This window comes from Pleurodeles waltl, chromosome 3_1 (assembly GCF_031143425.1).
Source record: "Pleurodeles waltl isolate 20211129_DDA chromosome 3_1, aPleWal1.hap1.20221129, whole genome shotgun sequence".
In the NCBI taxonomy this organism is placed as follows: Eukaryota; Metazoa; Chordata; class Amphibia; order Caudata; family Salamandridae; genus Pleurodeles; species Pleurodeles waltl.
The window spans coordinates 291642698-291664601 of record NC_090440.1 but is presented as its reverse complement, the minus strand read 5'-3'; the positions used below and the strand labels follow the sequence as shown (position 1 = coordinate 291664601).

Here is a 21904-nt window from a genome sequence, read left to right as displayed (position 1 = left end):
TAGCAAAACATAACACAGGTAACGAATTCCCATTTGTCAAGCATTGTGTTATGTGAAGAATGAAAGGCGAACATTTAGAAAAATATATACATTAATTAAACAAAAAAATAGATTAGTAAAAAGATCAGTACAAACAACTCAGGAGAAATTTTATTAACAGACACTTTCAATGTGCTGGGAAGGCTGAGTCTTTAAATGCAGGAAAAGATTCTAGATGAAACGCACTGGCAGTCAAACTAATACATTTAAATGGCTTAATTTGTTGCACTAAAACTTATCGTGCAGTATTTGTGTGACCTTAGTAGGTCAGTACCCCCGAAACAGTGTTTTTGCTGCTTACAGGCTATTCCTGAGGCAGTCTCACGCCCAATGAGACCAATCAAATCACTTTCCAAACTATCGGGAAGTATTCATTTGCTCTCCCATTTTGTTGCTCTGCTGACCTCTGACCCCCCCACCCCCCAATGAAGTACAATATAAACGATAAGGTTCTGTCATAGTCAGAAAGCTCTGCGGAGGGACACATGCAGACCTGCCTCTGAAGTGTTTACGTTGTTTTCATAGTATTGACAATATGGTTATGTAGCCCGCCTCGCACCTCTTTCTCATGGAAGAAGCAGGGCTTAAAGAACATGCCTCAAGATCCATAAGTCAAATAAACTATGGAGGATAACAATCTCACAAATTGTGAACACAAAAAAACCCGTAGCCGACGTCTCATAAACGTATAACTAACTATACACACAGGTTCATGGCTACGTTTCAATCAAATGTAAATATGTTTTATTATTCCCAACAAACTGGAAGGTACTCCTGGTAAGGGGTGTGTACTCCCGAAATGCTTCTGCAGATACTGCTCTAGAGGAATACTCACCTACATAAATAGAACTAGCGTATATTCACTCATATGTAAATTCTTTGCTAAAGTGCTTTTGCACATGTTTTTTTGTTTATATTCACATGGCACATGTTTTATTTTTTTCATGAAGTACGGTCGAACATTTTCCCTACACTTTTTTGTTGAGTTTACTTTTCATTTCTTTCCTAATTAAAAAGTTATCCAGGTTGGGAAGGGGCAAATAAAAGGTTTGCAAATTATCACTATTCTGTCAGTCTCTGGGTGGTATGTTATGTTTCACATATGTATATGGCTTGCATTGTGCTTTTCATATTGCCTCACATCGCCAGTGGAGCTTGATATCTCCTTGCCCTCTTTCAATAATTCAATTGCAAGCTAGAATGTGTTGTTGTTGCATGCTGTGGTAAGTAGCTGACAGTATGAGGATATATGATGCTTTGTTGATATTGAGGTGTATTGTGTTTGTAAGGGGTGTGGCTGAAGGTCTAGCTAAGATACTTAAGTGCTAACTGGGTTATATGGCTTACACACTGCATTGTGTGTTGGTTTGTGTCTAAATTAACTATTGCGTGGGTTGGCTAGTCTTGATATTCATCCAACAGTTACACCTTGTAACTAGACTCACCAGAGGCATGCACACTTGGACTTGCATCCACAGAAGAGACGTTAGATCTTTTTAGATCCTCACGATCGACATGCAGTGAGCACTCTCCTTTTATACTGTCCTGCCAACTTTGGTGTTTCCATGGCAGCAGTCAACTAGAGGGTTGATCCACGTGCTGTGTGGAGCATCTAGAGAACAGCAGTTGCATGGAGGACAGGAAGGATGTCAAACATGGGGTTGTTATCTTATCCCACAGTGATCAGTTCTGAGCGATGGGGAGAGACTACCCTTAAATCTATTCTTATCTGAGATGGCCACCTTCCCTGTGTTTGCTGCCCAAAGTTTCCAATACAAGTTGATGACAACCTCTTTTCCGGTGATGCAGTCACCTGGCTCATCCATACAGAAGGAGGCTTTGGCCAGAGAAGTTTGTGTCGTGACTAACCCACTTTCATGCATTTTTGTCCATGAGTTTAGTTTCCTTTTTCAGTCGCAGGATTCCGGTTCGGTTCTTTCTTCTGGAAGAAGCTATGTTGGGTTCCTTATCCTGATTTTAGGGAGGCTTTGGTGCCTCGCCTGTCTCATCCTTTATCTTCAACATAGAAATACCGATATTGCCAAAGATGTTTTTGTTGCTGTTTGTAGCTGCTTCCTCCCAGCTGGGACTCACTTAAAGACACTCTTGGCACCCTTCACACGTATATTTAGTGCAGGATTTCACCTTGGTTACTGAGAGGAGTCGTCTTTTCTTCAGGGAAGACCTTCTCAGTATCCAGTCCTTGACATGGTGCTCGTGCCCTGAAATGCCCACTCCCTGCCCATGAGATGAGACTTATTCCCATGTGATATTACACCATACAGGTGTATTTTATTCTGCGAGTAAATGCATTTTCGACATGAACGTACACAGGTGAATCATGCTATTTGCCCTCCTAAAGAAAACTTAGATGGGCAAATGGGTCTGTGAATAGGTTCATAGGTGCACTCTGATGAATCGATGGAGGAGGGCCTATAGGAGTAAGGACGCCAAACTGGACACTTTATTTTGAGCAGACTGTCTGATATTTTTCTTTCTGTTCGTCACTTCCAGGAAAAATGTGACCGTACCGAACAGATATAAAATTAGAAAAATTGCTCCCACACCTCTGCACAAATCTCCTATAGTTTGGAGGTCATGAGTTTTTTCAATAACAAACTCCCATTTTGAGAGTTTATTTCTAAAAAAACAAAAAAGATGTTTGCGCGGCCACCTGAAAGATGCCAGCTGTGCATCAAACCTGCAGTGTCTATAGAGGAACAACTGCGATGCTGGTTCTTCTGTGGGGAAATAGATAACCTCTGGGCTGCTGGTGGTTTTTAAATATGGCTGGAGGTACTCCACCAGTGTGCAGAACTACTGACTGCTGCCGCCTGCCAGACAATAACTCAGGCCCTTATTTCTTAAGAGCACACTACACCTTTACCCAATAGGAATCTCCAAGCATGCATTTTATTAATCCCCATTGTAAAGGATCTAGAACCGTATCTTGGGGCGCCATCCCATGTCCTTCACTACATTGCTGTCTTTATAGGTTCTGGCTATACAATTCCCCATACAACAGACATACATGCTTATCAGTGCAAAACTCAAACCATGCTGGAAACACAGGCCGTCTTGAGTGCCCAACCCCCCAAGTAAACCCCAGGTCGAGGTTTCACACTAAAAAGCCCTACTAAGACATAGTGCTGTGAAGCTCGTGTGATTTGAGTGCAATCAATGTGGCCATCGCTATCCATTCCTCTTTGGAGACCAGAAAACACGGTTCTCTGAAGCAGTGTTAAAAAATTGTAATATCACTTTTAGACTCTTTGATCAACCTTTTTGGCAAATGAATTCAGACTTAAGACATGACTGTGTTATCAATTAATATACACTGAGCCCATAACAGTCCGGACTGAGAAAGACATTGGTACAAATGAACAGATTCTGGTGTTTTTTCAATTCTGTAACAAGCACGTGGACTCAATTTAATGTGAACATTGGGCTTACAAGAGACTTTTGTGGACCTGGAGACTCTTTATTGACCAAAGGTGTTGGTCCTGCCCTGGGATTCCTACAGAGCTGCTCAAAAAAGGTAGAGAAAGAGTTATGAATGGCAGATTAGGGGCAGTTACTAGTGAGGTCTTGTCGTCAGGGAATGTGCTGCTAGTATGGGGCTAGTACTTCCCTGTACTTCTGCTGACTGATGACCAATCCACACTGGCCAGACCAGTATGTGCCCCCAGGTACTGGTATAAGGGTTCATAGAATCGTGCACAAGTAGAAACTTTTAGAAATTAATACAATGGTGGCAGGTAGGCATCCCAATGTAAAGAAGAGACTTTTGTTTGAGTGAATATCCTTAGATTTGGTAACTGATTTGTTTAGCTCCTGATAAGGCAATCAACATTCCTATAAAATCATTTTTAAGTTGATAAATGCCAGTTAATGCTAATCCGCACTGTTTGGGGACCAACTGAAAACTGGCTTTAGAATTCTAGTAGGTTAGGTTTGTATCAGCAGCTGCAAATGGCATTGGGATTTGGGGGTACACAAACTTCAAAGAGCTGACCACCAATGAAAACATCAGTGATGGGCATGGTAAAGAAATACTCCATTAAGACATAAGTGGGGTCTCCCAAGTGAATATGGACATTCCCCACCCTGCCCCAAGGAAATTATATTGCCTATTTTCAGATTTTCTGCTGTACAGACTGTTTAAAAGTTTTTGAATGTTTGATGATGCTAAAAGATTCTCCTGTACCAAGTGCATTTGTAAAAAAATCTTGCTGTGATATCTAATATCGTGATTTGTTTCCATTGTGATGTCTGAATGGAGTTATCGTCTAATAAAGTTTCTTTGAATTGAATAAGTAGGTCTTTATTCTTTGAAGCAGAACTGATATTGGTCAAGAAACATGAGCAATTAGAAGCAATGCTTGAATGCCAAAGCATTAGGAGAATTCCACTACTGGGTCATGGTAAATCAGGGGGCATATTTATTCTCCATTTGCGCCGAATTTGCGTCTTTTTTTATGTATATTCAGTGCAAAACTAACTCCGTATTTATATTTTGACGTTAGACTCGTCAAACGTCAAAATATTGAACTTTACATAATTTTTTAGATGCATGAACCTACCTTGCGTCAATGAGATGCAAAGTAGGTGTTCCTATCTAATAAATGGTGCTAACCCCATAGCCCCATATTTATCCTCCCATGCTAAAATGACACACGGTGGGATGAGGGGCCAAATAACGGTGCAAAACTTGCTTTGCACCATTATGTGACGCCTGGTCAGACCAGGCGTTAGGGGACCTGTGGACCCTTTTCCATGGTTAAACACCATGGAATGGGTCCACAGGTGCCCTCCTCAAGCCCCAGGAACACCCCCACCCACACCAGAGGGACACCGGAGGATGAGGACCCCATCCCAGGTAAGTATGGTAAGTATAGGTAAGTATTTTTGTTTTTAAATTAAAGTGCCATCGGGGCCCAACTTGGGCCCCCCTGCAGGGCACAGGGTGCAATGGCCATGCCCAGGGGACACTGGCCCCCTGTGCTGGCCATTGGGGTGATGGGCATGACTCCTGTCTTTCTAAGACTGGAGTCATGTGGTATGAATGGTTTTCTGTCAGAAAATGACGCTACGCTGGTTAGAGGCATTTTTTTTGCCTCTAACCAGCCTAACATCATTTTTTGGTGCAGAATCCCCTTCTCCCATACCGCCACCCCTACCTGGCTAACGTCATTTTTTTTTACGCTAGTCCACCTTTTGCACTGGCTAGTGCCATTCCATAAATATGGTGCCCGGCTGCCGCTCAGGAATGGCGCAAGCCGATGCAAAACTTTTTGATGCAAAACTGCGTTAGTGCAGTCCCTACATCCTCAGCTGTTTACCACTGCAGAAACAATAAACTCCTAAAAAGTTTTCTGCTTTCTAAAAAGTTTATGAAATTTAATACTTAACAGCTCAAAGTATTTTTTTGCCGTGACAGCAGTGCCTGCATGCTAAAAGCTATGAAAATATGGCACAAGCATAAAATAATTTTTTTATAAAATAAAGGTAATTTAATTACAATAAAAAAGATTTTTAGGAGAAGCAATTTACTGGCTTTGTATGCCTCCCACCCAGGTGACTTCATCAAGTTAAAACGCCTTTTATGTTTTGTCATAGTAAGAGCCAAGAAGCCAAAAAGAGTCTTGAAATGGACCGGACAGCTCCTCGCCAGGAAGCACCTTGATGCACCACATCTTGTGACATCAGTCGAGGCGTACACCTCTTTCTTCCCTGCTGTAAGCTGGGTGGATGCAGCCCACTTTGTGTACATTCTGGGTTCACTGGAAGAATGAAAACCAAGGTGGGGCATTCATGCTCTTCCAATAGGCAGCTGATGGTCATTGTGACCAATTCCCTGTTGCCCTCCAATCTGACGTCATCTTGACCAATCCCCTGTTGCCCTCCAAAGCTGTATAAAACGTGCCAAGTAGAAACACCTCATCCAGTCTTTCAATATCATTGTTTGGATTCACCTTGTTCTGGGATATTTTTTATTGGCTTTGTTTTGAGAAAACGTGGGACAACAAGTCGGAAGTGGACACAAGAAGCGTTGTGATCAACTACCTGTTGGAGCAACCAGGACTGGTGCATATTTGTGAAGGCATCTCTCTCAGGTAGGCATACTGTACCTGTATTGTGTGTTAATGAAGTCTGGGGAAAACATTTTCACCATACAAAAACCAAAAAGATTGGCCGTCACAATCTTTATTTCTTACACGCATTTCAGGTGTGAGATGGGGCATATATCTCCTAAAACCTCAATTTTCAGCTGTTCTAATACCCAGAGGAAAGATCTGTGTACTCTTCCATCATGCTGAAATATACCCTGACACTGCAAATGTGCATTTTAGATCAAAATACATTGAACTGAGGGGCATATTTACAAGCACCCTGGCGCCACACTAGTGACTTTTTTTTACGCTAATGTGACGTTAAGGAGGCATTTTCCCCATGCCATATTTACAAAATTGCACAATGCATGCATTGCTCCACTTTGTAAACTCTTGTACTACATTATGCCTGCACCAGGAATAATGTATGCAAAGGGGGCGTTACAGGCAGGGAGGCCTAAAAAAATGGTGCAGTGAAATTTACAACATTTCACAGTGTCATTTTTTCCATCATTTTTAATGCCTGCTCAGAGCAGGCGTTAATAGCCCTCCCTGTGCTTTGGTACACTAGTGTCAACATTTTTGATGTTAGTGTAGCAAAGCGCCACAAAAGCATAAAAAATGTTGACACTTTTGTGCTAACGACCACCATGGTGCACTGTATTGTAAGTACAGTGCAACTATGGTGTTGTGAGATGCCAGTAGGAGGGGTGCAAAGGTGTGGTGCATCATCTATGATCCACCGCTTTCTTGTAAATATGCCCCTAAGTGGTACCTTTGAAACCGGAAACAAGAAGTCAGAGACAGAGTTTAAAACAGTAGATGAAAAGATAACACTAGTTCACTGCTGTTTATGTATATTTTCCATGGGAAAGCATAAGTAAGGGAAAGCGTTCATGAGAGGACTTCACAAGCATCGGGTCCTTTCATCTGCGCATGCGTCGCAGCACTGTTTTGCTAATCTATGTGCAAACATTTATGTTTGCTGGAAGAATTAACAAAATGCCATAAAAAAGCATGCAAGGACACCATGCCATTCACCAGTTTGGCGCCTGTTACTACTACATTGCAACTCAGACAGCTATTGTGAATGACCTAGTACAATTTTGTAAACCTACCTACTATTTACACGAGGTAGATGCAAAGTATTGGTGCACAGGTCACGATACCACTCATATTTAAAGGATCCACTCCCAGTCTTAGGTCTCAGGTGCAGACCTGCTCAGACCTAGGCCAAAGGACAGGGTTTATAATGGATAATGCTCTCTGGTGCTTGTGCAGTTACTTCTAAGTCTCAAAGCTTCGTGGTTGGTCTCCTGGTAAGACAGGATGCCATTAGGTGCTCCAGAAGCAATAGGTGCATTGAACTTAGGCCTACAGGACACACAGAACACATCTAAAGGCGTGGGCAGCAATCACCTACTGCATTAGATATCAAACTCATATACAACCATGGAGATGTAGGCTAAGCGGTCCGTTGCTGGCTTGATGTAGCAAACCTGGGTTACACTCCTACTTGGCTACACTATGCAGTCCTTGGCCAATTACCTAATCTCCTATTCCAGTGTCTGCCAAACATTGGGAGAACCTAGGAACAAGGTAAACACATGTATGGCACCCTTTATAGATAACCCGGAATACACATGTATGTAAGCCAGGAACAACACAGTGCCCAACAGTGTTGAGCCACCATGGTCAATAAATACAAATCTACTTTGACTGAACCACAGGAAGACTGTATGTGCTACTCGACATTTTATGCTACATATTTCCACAGTGCATTTAGCTCAGGTCTTTTGTTGACCCGTTGATAAGTCCCTCTGTAGCATTGGTGGACTCAGAAAAGAATCATCTTTGCAATGGGGTAAAAGACATCAGGATGAACACACCTCATGGGAAATCTGTGGACCCTTTGTTTCTCCTTGGACAGTACCCTAGAGAGAAGCATGCTTCTTCCCTGCATATTTAAGAGCCCCTAGTGCCACTGTAGCGCCTCCATAGTGTCATTCTGTTATGCTAAGGCAGCGCTAAAGTGGCTATTCCCCTGTACCATATTTACAAAGTGATGCAATGCATGCATTGCACTACTTGGTAAACCCTTACATCACATTACGCCTGCACCAGGCATAATGTATGCAAGAGAGACGTTCCGGCGCTAGGAGGCCCGCAAAAATGGTGCAGTTTAATTTAACAGATTTCACTAGGCCATTTTTGGCATCATTTTTAACGCCTGCTCAGAACAAGCGTTAAAATGACGCTCCCATAGAAACCTGTGGGCCTCCTTGCACTTTGCTACACTAGCAACAACATTTTTTACGCTAATGTAGCAAAGCGCCACAAAAATGTTGACTCTATTGTGCTGACCAGCGCCATGGGGCATCGTATTATAAATACGGCGCAAACATGGTGTTGTTAGGTGCCAGTAGGGTGGCGCAGGAAAAGTGGTGCATCATCTCTGATGCATCACTTTTTCTTAAATATAGGTCTGTGTTCCAATCACAACACTGTGCTGCAGCAAATAGCAAATGAAGTGTGCAAAGCAATAAAACAGTGGAAATCAACAAGAGGGGCACATCACCCAACGAAAAGGGCAATCTAAAGATCAGTAAACACAATCTGACCCAAAGCATAAGAAATGGTTACAAAATGGACATTACAAGACAAATGACTCCAACAAGAAGCTAAAAGCCCCCAACGACAGAAATACAATAAAGGTAACAAATGTTTGCCATGCTAAAAAATACCGATGTATTTTTGTGAGGTCAAACACCTCATGCATGTATGAATGTCATGGTTAATGTGAACGAGCAATAACGTATTTGTACTTTTTGCCGAGTGGAGACCTATGCGAGTGTGCCCTGCCTCCTTTGCGCACTGACACCAGTGCTGCACAGGTCTTCCTGTGCCTCCTGCCCTCTCACCACGCACTGATACCAGCCGTCCTGCTCTCTCGCACATCAACCACCCATGTTCTGAGCGTGTGTTCCCCTTTCTCTCCTCACACCAGCACCACCAGAACACATTCTCTGAGTGCACGTTTCCCAGCACCGTCATCGTGTGCGCATCTAGCTTTGTGGTAAGCCAGGCTTCACACTGGCACCAGGGCAGGGAGTGTATCCCGACATGTGCCCCTATTAAGAGACTAGAGATAGACATTCCCTGCCCGTGTGTGCTCCTCCTTCACATATCACTGTCACACTGCAGAGCAGCACTCGACCTCCGGAGGGTGCCTCTTCATCCATCTTCCCTCAGTGATAACTTCTGCACACATGGTGAGTGCATGCCATCACCACATGGTGACATCATGTTCTAAGCATGTCATTTGCCCAGTCACAAGTGCAGAGTGGGGCATACCCAGCTATGTTTGCTTCATCACCTCTGTCCCCAAAGTGACACTAGATCTCAGCTGCACGTGTCCTAGGTGCGCGCCTGGCCCTCGCCGTATACTGACGTGTGCTGCATGTATCCTGAGTGTGCTTTTATATGTCCTCGCTCCTCTCTCCTAAAACACCAGTACCAGAGGTGCACGTCTTACTCAGTGAGCATCTCTTTACCTCTCCTCACAGTCACTCCAGAGCCTAGCTGTGCACCTGGCCCCTTCCCGTTTACTGACGCATGGGCTGCATATATCCTGAGTGTGCCTTCACATATCCCCACTCATCTGTCCTAGTACACCGACACCAGAGCTCCACGTATTCCTCAGAGTGTATCTCTTGACTTCTCACAGTGACCCATAGCTCAGCTGTACATGTCCTAGGTGTGCACCTGGCCCTCGCCATATACAGACACGTGTGCTGCATAGTTCCTGAGTGTGGTTTCCCATGTCCCTCCTCCTCTCTCCTAAAACACCGACACCAGAGCTGCACATCTTCTTCAGAATGCACCTCTTGACTTCTCCTCACAGTGACACAGAGCTCAGCTGCACATGTCCTAGGTGTGTGCCTGGACCCTCAACATTTACTGCCACCTGGGCTGTATATATCCAGAACGTGTGTCCTGCCCTATCGCAGGGGCGGGACATGCCTTCCTAAGTGTGTCTCATCACCTCTGTCCTGAAAGTGGCACCAGAGCTGAAGTGCACATGTCGTAGGTGAGTACCGGACCCTCACCCGAGGCATAGTCAGCACTGATGCAGCACTAGGGCCCAGGGGTGGGAGGGGTCCAGTCTGCCCTGCACCAGCAGATGTTTTTCGGAGGCTGTCAGTTCTGATTTTGTAGAGATAGCGCACACCAGGAGCTTGACTGACTGTTTACATTTCAGAGAGAGGGGTACAGAGCGAGCAGATGATAACGGAACAACAAAGAAGACGGAGGTCAGGGTTGAAAGAAAAGGAGAGGGTGAAAGAACGGGGAGGAGGGCCGGAAAAGTTGACCGAATGGGAGAAGGAAATTAAGGCTGAGCGAGAAAGAGAAAGGAGACAAGGATGAGTAAAGGGGACAAGAGAAAACGAAGAGAAGTGAACCAGAAAGAAGGTGAAAGGGAGGAAGATGAGTGAGAGACAGAAAAGGGAGAGGAGCGAGACTGAGGAAGGGGACGGATAGGAGGGGAGATGACAGGGGAGCTGGGTGGAGACAGGAGGGCAAGAAGGAAAGAGAAGTAGAATAAGGAACTTGGAGAACCCTAAATTCACGGACTTGCCCCTTGCGACCCCTGACCTCAGAGATAGCAAAAGAAGTCCCAAGAGCAGAAGATAAACAGTCTCTTGATGAGGCCGTTTACTTTCTGCTGCTCAGACTGGGATGCAGTACTAGAAAAGCAATGCACTCTTCTGAGTGAAAGATAACGTAAAATAAGAACCACAGTGTTACGCAACTTATATTTTTGTCACAATTGTGAATACATGAAAAATTATTGTTTAACAAACCCTTCACCTTTATCCTTACACTGAGACAGTCATTTTCAAGTGGTCATAAAGCAAAATGTTTAAAATAGTTCATAAGCGTAAATGCATGTTTCCTTGACAGATCATGTCAGCATCTCCATTACAAAGGTTTGTGCTCATAAGGGATGTGTTACTATATACATTGGGCTCTTACGTCGGGGTCAACAGTCCTATGACATCATTTCTTACGATGTCATTGAGGTTAAAGAGTTTGTGAAGCCACTTCCGCAACCCCTTGCATATTAATGAATCGATGTTCATGCGTAAATTACACCAGTGCAGCAGGTGCATTGACACTGGGTCTACGGCTGTGATGGCCGTCCACGCCTCATTTATAGAAGTATTTGCTATACATGGCACAGTGACACCACTTATCTATAGCTGGTCTTAGCTTCAATATATCAGTGCATTCTGGAGTCGGAGTCTTGGACATTTTAAATGAGCCAGTTGGATACCACCCCTGATAACAATGATGAGTAATCGCAAAGTCCAGGAATGTGAAGGTGATGCTCCAGCTATAAACATCAATCTTGGTCATTTTATGCATAAATCTTGAGTGTGTGATGTAAGCCTTCAATACTTATTCCCCCTACTATTCAAACAGCTGCACGTATGTGCGTCGGTGTGCCCAGCTCTCTGCTCCCACTCCTAGGCGCACTATAAACTTCTGAGTCTGCCCTGATGTGTGCTGGACATCTGAAAAGTTGTCATCCCTGCTTCCTCTGTGTCACTGGCCTGCACCTGCTTTAGGGCACAGGGCTGATTACAGACAACACTTACCGTCCCTTCTGCGGTCCTGGTGGCATCCACGGGCGCGAGCCCCTCGGCTGGTGCGATCTTCCTCCTTCTGAAGTTGTGGATGGTCAGCGCATGCCCTCCATATCGCAACTTGCGCGCCCTCTGCTGTTCGAAGGCCTGCAGTATCCATTTTTTCTGCTTTCAATTTAACAATTCAAAAACAATCTTCAGCACACCAACGGGTGCAAAAGTAATGTACGGGATTTTTATGTAAAGCACATTTTATTAATTTTAGAGAATAAACAATACAGCAGTAGGTCAGACAGAAAATGATACAAGCAGTGCCACGCTCGGCTTCGACAAGGACGTGTACAAAACTGCAGGGGGGAAAACAAGCATTGGCAACTGCAATAGGTCCCGCCTATGCTAGAGCTATTGGCTTTTTACTAATGTCTTTTAGCCGTATTGTAGAGCAGCGTGCCTGCTGTGCAGCACGTCAAAGTCATTTAAAAAAAACAACGCTTCAAAGTTATAAAAAAATGCTATGATGCGGGAAGTTTAAAAAAAAGGCATGTGTAACTTTTTTTGTTATAACTTTTAGGCATGCTGCTCTACATCATGGCTTAAAAGACACTGCAAACCTAATGGCTCTCACATAGTCAAGACATACTGGCTTTTCCAATGCTTGTTTTCAGTTGGAAAACTCATTATGTCCCACCTGGATATCTCTCCTCCTTCGGATAAAATAAAATCTATTTTTTGGCATGGGTCGTGGCCTGAAAGAGCAAAATGGCCACTTAAGCCGGAGCTCCATCTTCTTGATGCTGCATTTTTAACTCGAATGATGAGCTAATTAATCTATTTGTCCCTTAAACACCGGTAAAGAACCCCGGACCATGGAAGGACACGAACCGAGGTCCTAAAACTCTTAATAGACACTTTCTACGCTGCAGTATATCGCGTCCTAAGTTTCGGGTGTCCGACGGCCTCTGATATGGCTGCCTCACTTCCCACGAGGGGACAAGACTGCGAACCAGGACCCTACAAGACCACCTAAACTAAGAAATCCGAATGGCCAGCTGATTTCATCAAAACATTAACTGTGAGTGTGACTCCTGAGTTATTATGAATGTGATGCAGCCAACAATTACCCATATGACACAGTAACGAAACAGAAATCGCAATACCTGCACGCTTCCTGCCACTGCCATGCGGCATGAAATCAACTAGCGGATGTCTGCCTTCCACACGCTCTATCGTGTAGCACTTGCATTGCAAGAGCTCGTTCACTGGGGCTGTTTCCTATACTTAATTTGTCACCGTATAGGGTGACCACCTAGCATCGAGGCAAATTCTGGACAGTACTGTAAAAAATTGAGGTCAAAAGGTCAACATTCAGAACAAAAATTCAAGACGAAGGGTCAAAATTCAGGGCCAAAATTCAAGAACAAGTGTCAGTCTTATGGACACACCCTAGAGAGGCCATACCCCATTATGTTCTCAGTACATTCATTTACTCTTTTTTATAGCGCTATTTGTTCACTGTGGTCTTTTTGTGATTGCCTCCTGATATGCTACATTCAGGTGTCACATTACATCCATATTCAGTAGTAAATCAATGTCCTTCAGCACTGTGTAAAGGCCATCACCCCTACCCAAACCTATCCAATCTTTCTTGGAGCGAAAGCAACAGCAACATTTTGATTATGTTTCTAAACATTTTAAAACCAAAGACAAACAGTTTGGGAAACATTAAGGTAAGTAAAATTATGGTAGTTTAAACAAGCTAAACAAAAACATCTGACTCACCTCGACCTCAAATGGACTTTCAACCTAAATACAATTTAATGAGGCAGAGTAGATGGTGTGGGTGACAGTCTCACGCCTAATGTCAGGATGTGAGGTACCCACAGCCTGTCTGTAGTCTCACAGCCCTAGAGTGTATGTCCCGGACTCTACATTTATCTCAGAACTGGGAGGCCGGACTACCAATCAAAGATGATAAAAGAGTAGGATGAAATCAAGAACAAATGGGGGATCCACGGCAACTGATTCAAGGAGTTGTTGCTAAGAACTGGATCAGTACGGAAGAGAAGAACAAGGTGGGACAATTCCTAACATCAGACAAGATGGGTTCAATAAGACTATCAGGAGGTATTGTATACCTGGCGAGTTGTCTCTGCAGACAGGAGAGAAACAGAAGAGGCACTGTTAAGTAGTTGAAAAGCAGCACTAACCCACCCTGGCAAACTCTTCTGGTCCAATGGTCTGTTGTTCACGCTAGTGAAGGGTGAGCAGGGGCCAGACCCCTTGCAAGGTTGTGCAAGGCAATTGCCCACTCTGTCCATGTGTTAAAACGGTTTTGCAATTGAGCAAAAGCCAAACCATTGGTCTGGGTTATCCCTAAGTGTCAAGTACACATAGAATTTTCAAAATATTTGGGATGTAAATTGCACAAAATGTAAGAACATGAGAATGATTTTCAAATGTAATGAGTGTTTCTTTAACATATGGTACCGCTTTTCCCTTTATATACAATTAGACCTCGGATTGAACTGGGAACCAGCTACTTTTCGATACCTAGGGATTATTAACTACCATTTCCCCACTGATCTACAGAATGGAAATTTATTTATTTTGTATTATTTTATTTATCTAGTATTTGATAGAGCACATTTCGACCAGAGGTATCAAAGCGCTATAAGGAGGAGATGAGACCATGATACTGCAATCTGTCTATGATTAGGCTTGAAATAGCCAGGTTTTCAGTTGTTTATGAAATAGCTGAAGGGAAGGAATGTTCCTAATATTCAAAGGTAAAGTATTCCATAATTTGGCCGCCGCTGGTGAAAAAGCTCAACCTCCCCATTTAACTTTCTTGGTCCTACAGGCATAAGCTAGCTTCCGAATGAGCTGAAATCTCTGCAGAGTGTCATAGTCCCCCTGAGTCCAGTTTGCTTTTTGGTCTTCTCGTCTGCTTTCTCTAGTGGGCCACGTGGCACTAGTGAAGATGGTATGCTACCCAGAAGATAGTATTATTTTGAAAACCTTCCCCTGCACATCCTTCATTCCTTCTTCAGACGCACTACACATCCGATTTGGTCACTGGGACTCCATCGGGTAGCTCTTTCCACTCTAAAGCTACCCCTGACTGTTGGTGGATTAGGCCTTCTAGACTAAGGACGCCATTATTTAGCTGCACAGGTCCAGTGGGTGGCTCACTGACTGTCTGCTCGAGCCCCTGCATAAGAAGGGGCTTATTCGTAAAGACTTTTAAGGAGGGCTTACTGCACTGCTCATTGTTTCCTACTGAATATTCTGTGGATCACCATCTGGGATTATCATGCACTGCTTTCTTTTGCCTTGCTAGAACTGTAAACTCACTAACAGGAAGAAACCCTGTGCTCCTGCACTACATTTGCTAGGCCTTCCCACTCGCACAGGCCCGCTGTGCTCAGAGCAACTCCATCAGTGGCGTGCTGCAGGCATCTTAAAATTGGGTTGGGTTTGTTTTGGATGGCGAGCTACTAAATTTCCAAAACCTAGTGGCAGACTACCTTCATCACCCCAGTCAACTCCTTACTTACAACTACCTTAACAATCATTATATGCCCTATTTCATGTCTGCCACCTAGCACTAACCATACTTGAGGTGTGTCAGAAGCTCTACACCATAGGGACTTGTGGCAAACTGATTAAATTGGTGTACAGACCTTTCTTGCAACATGGACACCACTCCAGGTCTTCTTGTCATACTACTTGGGAGATAGATGTGGCCAAACCTCTGCAACATATGGACAGGACTAAAATACTGGAATTTCCCCAGAAAGTATCCCACAGCTGTCACTTTAAGTACATACATAGAGCTTTCTTGGGAATGCATTCCACCTGTTACTTGCCATTGGCTTTGTGGTTTGTAACTCACATTTTCTTGCTTTAAATTGGCTGGCTTTACTTGTTTTAGGCTACCCAGCTTCAGTTCGTCCCTTCCCTTGCCCAAACTTTATTTATAGTATCCTTTCTGAGAGCTCCCATTCCTTAAACAGGCCTGTAAATCTTGTTCTTATCTCATCACATTTGCTGTGCATTCAAAGAACAAGATCAAATGGCAGGCTCTGTCTTTGGTGGGAACTTGGTGTTTACTTTTCTTTCTCGGACTTCAAAGTGAGGGAACTAATGCATCAATCTTGCTGGATACTAGGGGTAGGAAAGAGCTTTTTTCTATCACATGGCAGCATTTAAATAAACTGTGCAAGGATTTAACAATATATCAGAATTAGGAGTACAAATGGAGCACATTTCTGTTCATTCTGAAATGTGCTGGAAACAAAATACCTTTATATGATTAAAAAAATCATTACATTAGGTGATGCAATTTCCACACATCGTCTGTGAACTGTATAGTTTTATTTGAAATACGTAATGTCTGTACAAATGTAATGGCAATTTCATTAAAAAACGTTTTGTCTGTAATGGCAGTGTGTTACCAGACCATGCATACCCCACTCCACTCTACACTATTCCACACCACTGCACCATACTCTGCACCACTCCATGCCACTGTACTCTGGAACACTGCACTCTTCTCCACTCTTCTCCACTCCACTCTATGCCACTTCATGCTACACCTTTCTACTCTGTACCACTCCACTTTACTCTATGCCAATGCATGTTAGGCCTCTTAGGCCACTTTAGGCTCTGCACGCTATACTTCTTCAGTGTAGGAAACACCAATCTACTCTGCACAACTCCACTCTATGCCATTGCACTCTACTCTGACACAATCCACCCTATGCCACTGCATTCTACTCCACTGCACTCTAAACAACTACATTATATATCACTGCACTCTACTCTGCACCACTGTACCCTACGCCACTGCTCTCTATGCCACTCGACTCCACACCACTGCACTGACACTCTACTCTGCAACATTGCACTCTCTGCCAATGTACTCTACACCACTCTACTCTGTACTACTGCATTCTATGCCAATACACTCTACACCACTGCACTCTATACCACTCTACTCTGCTTCACTCCACTTTACATCACTGCACTCTCCAGCACCATACCCTACCCTGCACTGCACCACTCTACACTACTTCACTCTGCACCACTCTACGTCACTATGTCACTTGAGTCTACTCTGCACTCTATGCCACCTCACCACTCTACAATACTGCACTCTCTGCCACTCAATTGTATGACACTCTACTCCACTGCACTCTATGCCACTCTACTCTACCCCATGCTGCTCTATGCCACTGCACTCTAAACCACCGCACTCTACACCAATGCACTCTAAACAACTGCAACTTCTACCTTGATGCAATGTTCTATTACTTATTTAAAAGACAGAAACAGGAGGGACAACATAAGACTTTATGGCTTCCCTGAAAAATATGAAAGACAGCATGGCTCTTGTGTATCCGTCCTGGAGGAATGGATCCCTTGCAATATCAAAATCTCCTTCAACAAAAGCTTTGAGCCGGAGGGAGGGCATCGTATTCCAACATGGCAAAATGACCAGGCAGCCCCCAATGGACCACCCAAACTGATATCTGCAAGCCTCTCCGCTATCAGAAAGTTGAAAGAATCCTAGACTTTATACACAAGAATAAAAACATCTCCTGGGAAGCCCACCTGATCATCTCACAGGGTTATTCCAAATCAACAGCCCAAGTGAGAAAAGGCTTCCTCTCTCTCAGGCCCAGGTTGTGACACATGAACATTCCTTTTTCATTTTCAGGCCCCACCAGGTTTTGTATTGTCTACAAAGGTACATCACACTTGTTCCATGGCCAAAGTGATCTGGCCACCTCTTAGAAAACATCCATGAGACCAAGTGGACATTTCCTCTTCAAATTCAGGGACGTCATAAAGTATTAACATTCATCATGTTGCCTTTCCCACTATTGTTGCACTATATGATGTTGAAACAAATGTTATGTTTCCTCAATTTCATATTGTCTTGCACATACAACTGTCACTATTTCTATGCTGCTAGGTCATGATGTCAGACTGTCTTTACTTCATGATGTTTCTATCATGATTGTTGGTATATGTCTCCTCAGACGTCATCAGGTATCATTTTTCACTTCACCCATTTAACAAATAAGCACCTTGGTCACCTACAGTAGACTGCCTACGTGACGCCCATTCCAACAGACAATATCTCGTCATGAGAGGTCACAGTGTTCCACCCGAGCTCTATTTGATTTCGGGTAAATCTATTTGATTTCTGGTAAATCATCAACTGTTTTCGAAGTTAGAACACATTCAAAGTTGGCGCAGTTGGTCCACTCATTTGATAGTAAACTGTTCCCCTTTCTCGGCATTGGCACTTTAAATTACATTCTTCCATTACTTCCGTTACCTGAATACTGTAAGCCTTCAAACCTTTTTTCAGGCTCATTGAAACAAATACGTGTTTACACCATGGTGCCGTGCAGATGTTGAGTCCCATGCAATTCCTATTAGAGGTAGGAGTTTGGGGAGAGGTAGGGTTGGTGGGGATGGGTTTTGGAGTTGGTGGGCTCTAATTGTTTGTTTTATTGTTTTTATCATTTCTCTACTCCCCCTTTCTTGGTGATTTCTGCTTACTCTTACCTACAACCAGGTCGTTCTAGTATAAAATTATGCACAACATCAAACCGCGCAGGTTCAGTGATCCCAGGAGATACCTACCATATGACACCTACATTGGACAGTAATCCATCTCAACATTTCGAGGGGATGCTGTTTACCTGCATATCTTTGATTCACCATCATAATACTAATTTCCAAATGAGATTCTGTATGATTTATCTCCCTCAATATCAAGGGGTTAAACCAGCCAGTTAAGAGGAGGAACATTATTGAATACACATAGAAGTTCAGGTGTGATTTTAATTCCTACAGGAGTCTAAGCTCTTCCCTTCCAAGATATCCTCCTACAATGCTACGTGGTTCTCGTACCCTTTTCATTTACTCTTTTTATTTTCCCTCCCACCTCATGGCTGTGCAAATGTGATACAGTTCCCCTGTTATGCTTATCAATACCGTATTTAAACAATTGAATACCTCAGGAATATTACTAACTGCTAATACACTGCATTCAGAATGTAGTTATCTTGTGTTGTTATGCCAACTGTTTGTTTTGTAAACCTAAAATTTTCAATAAAAACTTTTGAAATCAAATAAAATCTATATTTTTATTGTCCTGGCCGCCTGGTAAATTGGTTAAGGATCTCCACTATTTGTCCAACAACCTGATAAACTGCATGAACGTGCTGAGGTTTCCATTGTAGCCTTACAAATACTACAAGTGTTTTGTCATTAATCTCATTGCCTAACAAAATAGTTAAATGTTTCGAACGTAATATGGTGTTCCTCTGAGTCTAAAGTCAAAAAAGAGGCCAGAGACAAGAAAGCATAGACATGCGTCTGATTTTCTGAGTTTCCTTTACAAACGCACTTATTGGACATGGTCAGAATAAATGCTAAACATTAATCTCACCCAGTAAACCAGCAAGCAGCCAGTAAAACTGCAACCTCCTCAGTGCCTCCATGCCAACAGCCTTTGTAAACAATGTACAATTAAAGAGCCTGTTTTCAAAATAAAATATACAGGAGCAGGAAAGGCTTGGAGTAGGTGACGGACTGTGGTTTGCATGGTGCAGCCGCCCCTGCCGCCTCCCAACGTCTGACAACCGCGAAAATCATCCACGAAAAATTCCACATCTACTCAGTGCTATTAACCCAGATTAATTTTGGGGTAAAATAAACAATGGTAGCAAATGATTTAAAGCTAAAACAAAAAGGACGAGCAGGCTGCAGCTTTGTCCCTCCCGTTTTCTTTCCCTTTTGGTCTGCGCCACTCTTATACACCGCTTTACATATTGCTTAAGTAAATTGGGCAGAAAGGGTGCATTATCCACCGTATGGCGCAATTTTTGTTACATCATTCGCAGATACAGTTTGGAGCACTGCACTATTGCAACGGACGTAACGTGGGTTAACATCAAACGTTTATTCCACGACCCTTTCACTGACCCCATCACACTCCCACCACTCACATGAAGGTGAAGCAGCCACTGTCAAAATGGTACATTTCGAAAAGCATTAAAATTGAAGCGTTAATTGAAAAATGGGCTTCTCGTTAGACAACACACATTGAGGGAAACAAAGATTATATTCTTTCTATATAAATAAAATTGCTGTTTATGTAGAACATACATTGTGAGAGGCTTTCAGTAACAATGGTGCCCAAGTAGCTGCCACTTCTTGACACAGTGTGCCATAAATTTTGTGTTCAATGGCTGCTAAATAGGCCGCTTTTCCCCACTGGGTGCCTAGGGTCTATGTCAGCCCATCAGGTAGCTAAATGTGAGTTTCAGCACAGCAAAGGGAAATGATGGTTGGGATGCAGAAAAGCGTTCTTTCACTAAGGCTAATGTGGTAGCCAATTAGGAATACACTGTTTAATGTGCTTCAAAACTATTTGACGTGTATTGTGATTTTGCATATCTACATTCTGCTGCAAAAGATCAATACTATTTCAAGACGGAGATGCTGGTTGTGCCGGTCTTCATGACACAATCAACATTACAGTCCAGAATAGTGTAAAAGGCCATTTATTAGGACAAGATTACCAATAACTTCAAAACATCTGAACAACTTTTAAATTTAGCTTACCCTAGACCCTCCCCTACCTATCCCCATCATGTCTTCATGACACGCTTCCGTGTTACGAAGAATCCCGCGGAAAGACTAGGCTGTGCCTGTTGCTCTCCGAGGGACGCTCCATCGTGACACAATCAACATTACAGTCCAGAATGGTGGAAAAAGCCATTTATTAGGAGAGGATTGCCAATAACTTAAAAACATCTGGACAACTTAAACATTTAGCTTTACAGCGTCTCAATTCTGCACCACACCTTTTGTATCCTCACCTTTCACTTTCATTCCACACTTTACCTCAGTTAACTCAGTTCCCCCTCTTCCATTCACCTACCGTCTGAGCTCTCCTTCCATACCCCATTTCATTCGGGCATCCCACACACTGTCATCCTTCACCTGTGCTTCTTTTTCCCCGTGGAGGGGTTGCCAGGCCCCCATCTGGCTCTCCACCACTTTCAGCTAATGCCACCCAGCGAAAACCCCACAAGGGCATTTCGCTGCCCCACCAGCGAACCCACTGCAACACTGCACCCTTCACTCATTGTCCCGAAACCAAACTTTTTCACCCCACAACTCTCCCAACATGATCCGCAATTTCACAATGTAATATGCATTCCCCACATCCGAAAGATGCACCCCATCATCACAAAAAAGTACTGCTTCCTCTTCAGAAATCCCCTCATGGATCAACACCTTGATGTCATGAGCCCAGCAAAAACACTCATTGCCCAGTTGAGCTTCCTTCTAGCTCTGTCAATGCCCCATGTTTCATTGCTTCCCTCCATTTCTTACAGGGCACAAAATTCAGTCCAGACGAAACAAGTTTCCGCCATATTTTGCTGAAGTAATGAGAGGTCCTGTCGCATGTGTTGCAGTAGGGTGAGTCCCGATAAGCGCAGCAGATCATTCTCTCCCAGGTGAAGAAGCAAAACAGCAGGACAAGCCCAATTTGGTATCATAGATGTCAAGAAAGGCAGCAAATTTACCCATCTCATCCGACTCTCCCCCCCCCCCCCCCACAAAACCTCATGGCATCTGTCTGGCAATCCAAGGGAGCATCCATAGATCTGTTTCTCTGCATACTTCGCTGCCCAATGGATAAAAGAGTGTCCCACCAGCCACATGCCCACCCTGGACCTCTCCTGCGAAAAGAAACAAAAATTAGTAGGGCACTACAATCATACCATCCGCACCCACCCTTACAAACTCTCATTTCCGCACATATCTCTCACAGCACCTTGAGCGCCACCTACCAATCCGCTGAATCTGCAGCCAGTCCCAGCTAAGATGTGCAGCCTCTGAAGCTGCCCCAATCCTGAAAGAGTGGGTCCCAAAGTTATCCACCTCCCTTCCAATCCTACACAAAGCCTTTCACAGCACCTCTAGCAACTGAAAGGCTGTAAGCTTTTCCCCATTTGAATGACAAAATATCTCAGCATTCGTGGCCACTACCCATTTTTTGAAACT

The 21904-nt window shown here is 43.6% G+C and overlaps 1 protein-coding gene across 1 annotated transcript in view; it reads right to left on the bottom strand.

The window, feature by feature from the left end:
• Window positions 1-11879, bottom strand: part of RAB27A (RAB27A, member RAS oncogene family) — a 520171-nt gene extending 508292 nt beyond the window's left edge. The window contains exon 1 of the mRNA XM_069222438.1: window positions 11816-11879. The gene's annotated coding sequence lies outside the window, so the exon portion shown is untranslated. The remainder of the gene's footprint in view (window positions 1-11815) is intronic.
• Window positions 11880-21904: the final 10025 nt, after the last annotated feature.